This window comes from Solanum pennellii, chromosome 1 (assembly GCF_001406875.1).
Source record: "Solanum pennellii chromosome 1, SPENNV200".
NCBI classification, from domain to species: domain Eukaryota; kingdom Viridiplantae; phylum Streptophyta; class Magnoliopsida; order Solanales; family Solanaceae; genus Solanum; species Solanum pennellii.
The window spans coordinates 19,860,353-19,868,447 of NC_028637.1; positions in this window are offsets into that span (position 1 = coordinate 19,860,353).

An 8,095-nucleotide genomic window follows, 5' to 3' on the forward strand; every position below is an offset into this window, starting at 1 on the left:
TATGGTCGTTTTGTAAGGATCGAAGTAGTGCTTGGTGATCCAAAATCTTCAGTGGTTATCCCGAAAATAATCTGCAATGGTGGATGGGCTGACATAGCAAAAAAATCCTAGGTCAGCTGTGTATCACTTCAAAGCCTCCTATGGTTCCGCTGGCAAGAACATTCAGAGAGGCGGCTTCTCCTTCTAACTAGCCAGTTCATGCTAAAAATGCAGCCACTGAAGTTCTAAACTCCATCAAAAATCAGTCACATAGTAGAATTGGACAGTTCCAAAATCCTCTCACAAATGCTTGATTGGAATATTCAACAATCCTTTCCACTCCAGTCCCAACACCGATGTCATCTAGAACTGGTTCTAAAACAGGTGAAAAATCATGGCGGGCCTGAAAATCACTCCTCTCTCACACAATCAGTTTCTATTCAAAATACCTTCAAAAACAGGAGGCAACGCGGATTATGGCAGGAGAATTGTTTTGGAATTGGGTAAAATTGACACTCAAGTGGTCGTCGCCAGTGGTGGGAACTGAAATTGATGCACCAATCTCAGAATTTCATTGGGTTAAGGCCTTAGGAATTCCCCTACATACTTGGTCAGAAAACACTTTCAAGGTTATTGGTGATATGTGTGGGGTTTTGTGGATACAGATAAAGATACAAAAAGGAGAAATCATCTATATTGGGCTCGAATCTGTTTCAGGAAGTCGGAAATAGGCCTTTCAAACAAGATCAAGCTGGAAGTAGGAGACTAAAACTTTGAAATCATGATTTTAATTGACACCCATGCAAAATTTTGGGTGGATGGAAATAGAAAAAGTAGTGCCGGAGATAGCAACGTGACAAACAATGGGAACAGTGAAGCATCGAGTCTCGCACAGCTAAAGTTTACTGACACGCAAGTGGGGCAACACGTGATTTGACTAGAAATTTCAAAATTCTGGGATGGAGTGGGACCCTCAGCATACAAAGGTAAATTTTCTTAGCCCAACAATGTTAATGGGCTGCTGAAGTATCATAAACAGGGGCCAAAAATAAATATCTTTGCACTGCATATCCTAGCATCATCGTGTCTAACACTTTTGGCCCTTTAACGAAGGACATGGAAATTTCAAGTCTCAACCAAGATACTGAAATTAGCGAAGCATTGGCAGGGTACACGTCAGAACAACTCGATGTAGATGATAAGAGTGAAAAGATCTGAATCCTCAGGGCACCAAGAATCACTCCTCTGAATAATTAATTAATATTGGCAAAAGCTTCAGATTCATACTACTCTTCTCAGAATTTCTGTGACTCTTCATCTCTATCATGAAAAAATGAATGTTACCTCACCCCAACAGTCATTGAAACCTCCAAATGGACCAAGCTTGTGATGGTGAAAGCTTCCAAGGCTTTCGAGGTAAACGTTGCTGGATTTGAACACGAACTACTAGATATGGTGCTTAGAATGGAACAATAGAGACAACTGCAGTTACAAAAAAAAAAAGAAGCTAAGTCAGGGGAAGGACAACCCAAAAAGGAAGAAGAAGGGAGAGAATGAACTAAAGAAGATTCTTTGTAACCTGATACAACATAATGGCGACAAGAGGGTAAGGGGTAGGAAATACAAAGTCTTCTCTGAATGAAAGTTAAAATCTTGAGTTAGAATGTCAGGGGGCTCAACAACATCAACAAAAGAATCATAATAAAGTCCTTAATAAGAAAGTGGAATCTCGATGTAATATGTTTGCAGGAAACAAACCTAGATGAATGGCCGAGCTTGATCAATGGGCATTTATGAGGAAGCAGATGGGCTAAGTGGGAAGAATTAAAAGCAAATGGTACAAGGGGAGACATCATCATTCTATGGGACAAGAGGAACCAGGTAAATATAAGCACAAATCAGGGGATCTACAAAGTTTCATGTATGCTGGAAAGTGTGCAAGAAAATTTCTGATGGTGTTTCACTAGAGTTTATAGGCCTCATACTAACATTGAAAGAGAAGATCTTTGGTATGAGCTTGAAGCAATAAGATGACTGTGGAATGACACTTGGGTCATAAGAGGTGGCTCCAATGTTTGTCGCTTGGAAAGTGAGAGATACAATTTCATAAGAAGGTTCAAGGCTATGAGTAGCTTCAATGACACCATCTCGGACCTTGACCTCATGGATTTGCCTTTGCAGGGGGCGTTCTATACCTGGACTGGAAGAGATGATCCAATTCAAGCATCAAGAATTGATCGGTTCTTGATATCCACAGAATGGAATGATTGTTTTAACGCAATCAATGAAGTAGCACTCCCTAGTGTAGTCTCCGATCAAAGACCTATACTCTTGAAATATGGGGATTGGGAGTCTAATTCATCTTACTACAAGTTTGAAAATATGTGGCTAGAGGAAGAAGGTTACTTGAGAAGGTCAAAACATGGTGGCAAAGTTACTCTGTGAATGGGACACCAAATTTCATTTTATACCAGAAGCCCATATACTTTAAGAAAGATATCTCAAATTGGAATAGAGAGGCCTTTGGCAAAATTAACACTAACACAAACAGGGCACTGGAGGAATTAATTGCTATTGAACATGCTTCATAGAATAGAGAGCGAACTCTAGAAGAGAAATCCAAAGTTCTATGTCTCAAGTTGGAATTGCAAAAGCTAGCAATAATTGAAAAAGTATCTTGGAGGCAAAAAACAATATGCTTGTGACTTAAAGAGCGGGATAGGAACACAAAATATTTTCAAAAAGTTGTCAATGGCCGTAAGAGGAACAGTACCATCGATAAAATCAAAATAGGTGAAGTCATAGTGGATGATAAAGTTGTAATCAAAGAAGAAATTTTTATTTTTTACCAGCAACTATACAATGAAAATGAACCTTGGAAGCCCATGAATGAAAGAGACTGGCAGGAAAGAAATTTTGAGGAGGAAATTCATGCTACCATCAAGTCTTGTTCACCTGACAATGCCCCGGGTCCTGATGGATTCACAACGGCCTTTTTTCAGAGGGCATGGTACGTCATTAGATATGAAGTAATCAGGGCCCTAAACCATTTTCACCATAACTTTCATATGGTCACGTCCTATAATGATTCCTTTATTGCCCTCATTCCTAAAAAGAAAGGGGCAATTAAAATAAAAAGATTACAGACCCATCAGTCTTATTGGGAGTGTGTACAAGTTAACATTAAAGATTCTCGCGGAGAGACTTAAACATGTAATGGAAGTTGGTATGAGGATACCATTTTTTAAGGGTAGGCAAATATCAAATGATGTATTGATAGCAAATGAGGTGCTGGATTGGAAGCAGAAATCAGGAGACACAAGATTTTTGTTTAAACATGACATAGAGAAAGCTTTTGAAAGGCTTAATTTGGCTTATCTGTTCACAATGTTGAGAAGGATGGGATTCGGGAAAGGTGGATTAGGTGGATCAAATATAACTTGACAATGGTAAAATACTCTATGCTCATTAACAGAGGGCCTGTAGGTTTTTTCTCTCCTCAAAAAGGGCTGAAGCAAGGAGACCCCCTTTCTCCCTTTATCTTCATCCTTGGTATGGGAAGGCCTTAAAATTATCCAAAAAGCATGTCAACTACAATGGATTGAAGGCTTCAACATAGGCAGCCCCACGGGAAATAATGTCACAGTTTCACATCTGCTGTATGTGGATGACACTCTGCTATTTTGTGGGGGCAGATAGATCACAAGTTATTAAGCTAAACTTGATTTTACACCGTTGAAGCTGTCTCTTGACTACACATAAATATTTTAAAAAACACTATCTATCTAGTAAAATAAGTGCAGAATTTGGTAGAGCTAGTCGGAATCATGTCCTGCAATATAGGGTCCTTCCTAACAACTTATCTTGTGCTTCTGTAGGTGCAAATTTCAAGTCTAACGAGATATGGTCGGGAACAATTGAGAAGTTTATTAAAAGACTAGCAACATGGCAAATTCAGTATCTTTCTTTTGGAGGAAGAGTTACATTTATTAATAGTGTAATGGACAACATCCCAACATATCACATGTCCATTTTCCCTATACCAACACAAGTTCTCAAAAAGCTCGACAGAATGAGAAGGAATTTTCTATGGGAATGCAAAAAAAAAAAAAAGGATCATAAGTTTCACTTGGCTAAATTGGAAAAAGTGACAACCTAAATCTCAAGGGGGTTTGGGCATCAAATATCTTTCAGGTAACAACAAAAGCATGATGATGAAATGGTTATGAAGGTAAGGAACTGAAGAAATTGGTTTGTAGAAAGAGGTGATCAAAGCTAAACATGGTGAGATTACTTAATGGTCCACAAATGTCTCAACAAATTCATATGGAGTTGGTCTATGGAAAAGCATTAGTAAACTTTTGCCAGAATTGCTGGGAACGTCACACTTAGAGTTGGCAATGAATTTCACATCAAATTTTGGAAGGATATGGTTGGGAGAAAAAACTTTAGGTGAGGAATTTCCAAGTTATCACCTCATTTGAACCGAATTCTACCATCCAACATATTAGACGACATTTGGGACCTAAGGTTCAGGAGAAGTTAAATGATTGGGAACTTAATGATATATTTATCCTATTTGCCGAATTGCAGCCCTGCTCCTTTTCACCCAAAGATCCTGATATATTTAAATGGAGTAACTCAAGAAAAGGTCACTACAAAGTCAAGGAAGGATATCACAACTTATGCTCAAGGAACTCAATGGTTGACAAATAGCCATGGAAGCATATATGGAAGACAAAATTATCCAACAAAGTGATCTGTTTCAGTTGCACTGCACTACATAACTCATGCCTCACACAGGTTAATCTCCCCAAAAGGAAATTCTATCTTGCTAATTGATGTTATTTATGCCACAAGCACACAGAAAGTGTCAACCACTTGCATCGCCTAGCTGCCTTACACATATGGAATATGTTTTTTTTTGGCCTTTCATCGGTCATGCCTTTCTCTGTTAGGGATTCTCTTGAAAGTTGTAGTTCACGGTATGTTGACAAAGCCACCAAGAGTATATTGATGATAATCGTTGGTGTTATCTTCTGGTGTATATGGACACAGAGGAACAAAAGATGTTTTGATGGAATTTCAACTTCTGGAGATCTTTGGCGAGGCAAATGTCTAGTTAGCTTTTTAGTTGGTCCAAACTGACCCTGTAAATCAATTAGAACTCTTCTTGGATTTCGTTAACTCTATATATTAGGAATAGGCTACAAATCCTTTTTTTGTAAGATTAAATTATATATCCTTTTAAATCTTGCATCTTCTTGATACCTTGAAATGAATCTACATACTTGATAAAAAAATCATATGTTTTATTTTGTGGTGCCATAGTATGGGAGGGGGATCACTTCTCAACCTACAAGTTAAGGTAATCAAGACAACAAAGTTATTCACAAACAGGAGTAAGATTTGATTTGCATATTCATTTGAATTAATTTTTATTGTATAAGTTATATATATGTCCTTATTTTTGTTCAACAGGTTAGGACACAAAGTTATGTTTGTCTTGATACCACTGCTTTGCCAAGAACTACTCAAACAACAGTAAGATTATATTCAATAATGGTTAAGCTTTAATAATTCATTTGCATTTTCTTTTTGTTCTACAAGTTATCATATATCCTTATTTATGTTATATAGTCTTTAATGTGAGGTCCATCTACAATGGTATGTCTGTCGCATTCTACTTCCAGAATCACATATGCAACTACACAATCAAGTCAACAACTTCTATTTGTGCTGACACAACATCTGTGCCAAGACCTGCTAAAAATAGGGTTCAAGTTGGGACTGGAAGAGGATTCGGATGAAAAAAGCTAATGCAAGAGCAACCCTTTTTTTTTACTGAAAGAGATTGTTCTTTTAGTCAAGTTCCACTTTTATCAGGTCACAAGAAACCATATAGTTCTGCATCATTTATTGCTGCTACTGGGGAATAGAAGGCATGCAACTGGTTTTGGTGTTCACTCTGATCCTATAACTGGAGCCCAAGAAATTACTGTATGTTTACTTAATATGTTTACTCTACTTTGGTGTATATTCTGATACCCTTATAATCTTACATTATCTTACCCTTTGTTTCTTATATTGCAGCATGGTACATCAAGTGAGAAGATTCTACATGGGGCAAAAAAATTGAATAGTTCTTTACCAACCAATATAGACAATTGTTTTATACCCCGTGGCCTAAAATGGTCGGGAAAAGATGCAGTCAGCACCTCACAGTTGCAACAAATGAATCTAAAAAGAAAAACTGGAAGTTGGTTTTTGGGAAGTTGTTACGATTTTGGCTCATGTTAAAAGGGTCTTTTGAAAAACAAGTTACTCTTTATTTTATTTGAACACTCGAATATATTTTTGAACATTGTATTTGTGTTGGCAAGACTATGTATTTTTGAACCATGTAAGACAATGGTTTTTGATTACCTCTCAATGCATTTGTGTTGTGTATTTTTTCAACCATTACTTTGTGTTATGTATTTTCCAGCCTTGCGTTTGTGTTATTAGATCACTTTTTGAACAACAACTACACTACCTCTCAATGCATGTCTTGTGTTTTTGTCAATAAGACTAGTGATCAATTCAATTTGACAATGATCAATTCAATTTTAGAAAAATTTTTAGAACACAGGGCAAGTGATCAATTCGACAGTGATCAATTCAATTTAAACATCATATTTGATACAAAATATGAAGGCCACATACCAATTAAGATATCACTAATTGATCTAGAATAACCTCCTAAGTATCGAAAAACTAAATAATTAAGTACTACAATCTTGAAATACTATGAACTACTCAATATTAACGGACCATTTAATAGTTAGCATAGTTAGCAGACAAAGAGAAAAACAATCACTACTAGATTTGACATTTTCACAATACATTTTGAGTTTAACTTCCTTTCGCTTCTTGTTCAATACCATCAACTTCGCTTCATTTTCATTCAATTGAAATTTCAAAGAATCTCTTTTTTCTTTAAGCTCTTTCACATTTCTCTTTAGTTGATCAATCAGATTTTGACCGTCTATGAATCTGTTCATTAAGGATGATTCATCAGTATTTTCAAGTGGCGTATCAATCCATATAAAATATCCACCTCCACCATTTTCCTACAAACCACATACATAAGGCGTAATAAATATACAAAATGTTGTTTTTTCAAATAGTACAACTACACTAGTTTTTGTTCGATTAATCACAAACCTTTGATGCTTTGCATCCAAAAAAACGATGACCTGGGTTAAATGGAGTCCTACAAGTTTTATTCGACAATAATAACCACACTTACATATATCAACTTCCTCGATATTCGCGGAACTTTGCGACATTTGATAAAAGAGAATTAATTTAGAAGAAAAAAACGTTGGATATTTAGAGAAATAAGAGAGAATCGGGGATTCAGGGTTCTAAAATGGATGTTGGGGAAGAAGAATTAAGCATATCACTTTAACTTTAACGTTGACGTATAAAGTTAATGTTGGAGGTATTCAAGGCAGGGTAAAAATGAGAAAAAAAACCAATTTCACGTGCCCCATTTGCGTTACTCAGAAATGATTTTCCATGTAGGCAAGAAATGGTTGTACAATTCAAATCTGGGTGGTAGAAGTGTTCAATAGGTAGTAGGTCTAGTTAATGTGTCTAATTGAATAATGAGGACAAGTTTGAGGGGCGCATATGAATTTTGCCTTTTTTTATAAGTTATTTGGATCGGAAAAAAAAAGCGAAAACTCTTTTTATATAACCAAAAACAAAATTAGAATTTCAACATTATCAATTTTGGATTTTATAATAACGATTTTAAGTGATGATAATTGAATTCTAAATTTAATATTTATACCTATTACTACACTTTAACATGTTTTGTTTAGTATTAAATGTAAACCATTTAACTTAGAATGGTGCTATAATTATTTTAGTTAGTTCAAGCTACATATGCACTTCTATAACCTCTATAATTTCAATCAATGATGTTCAATAATCCAACAACTCCATGAAACAAAAATACACATTAGTAATATCGAAAAACTAAAAGAGTTGTGGTTGTTCATTTTCTCAAATTGTCAAGTGAATCTCAAAACAAAATAACAGAGGATATCAATAATCTATTTTTTAT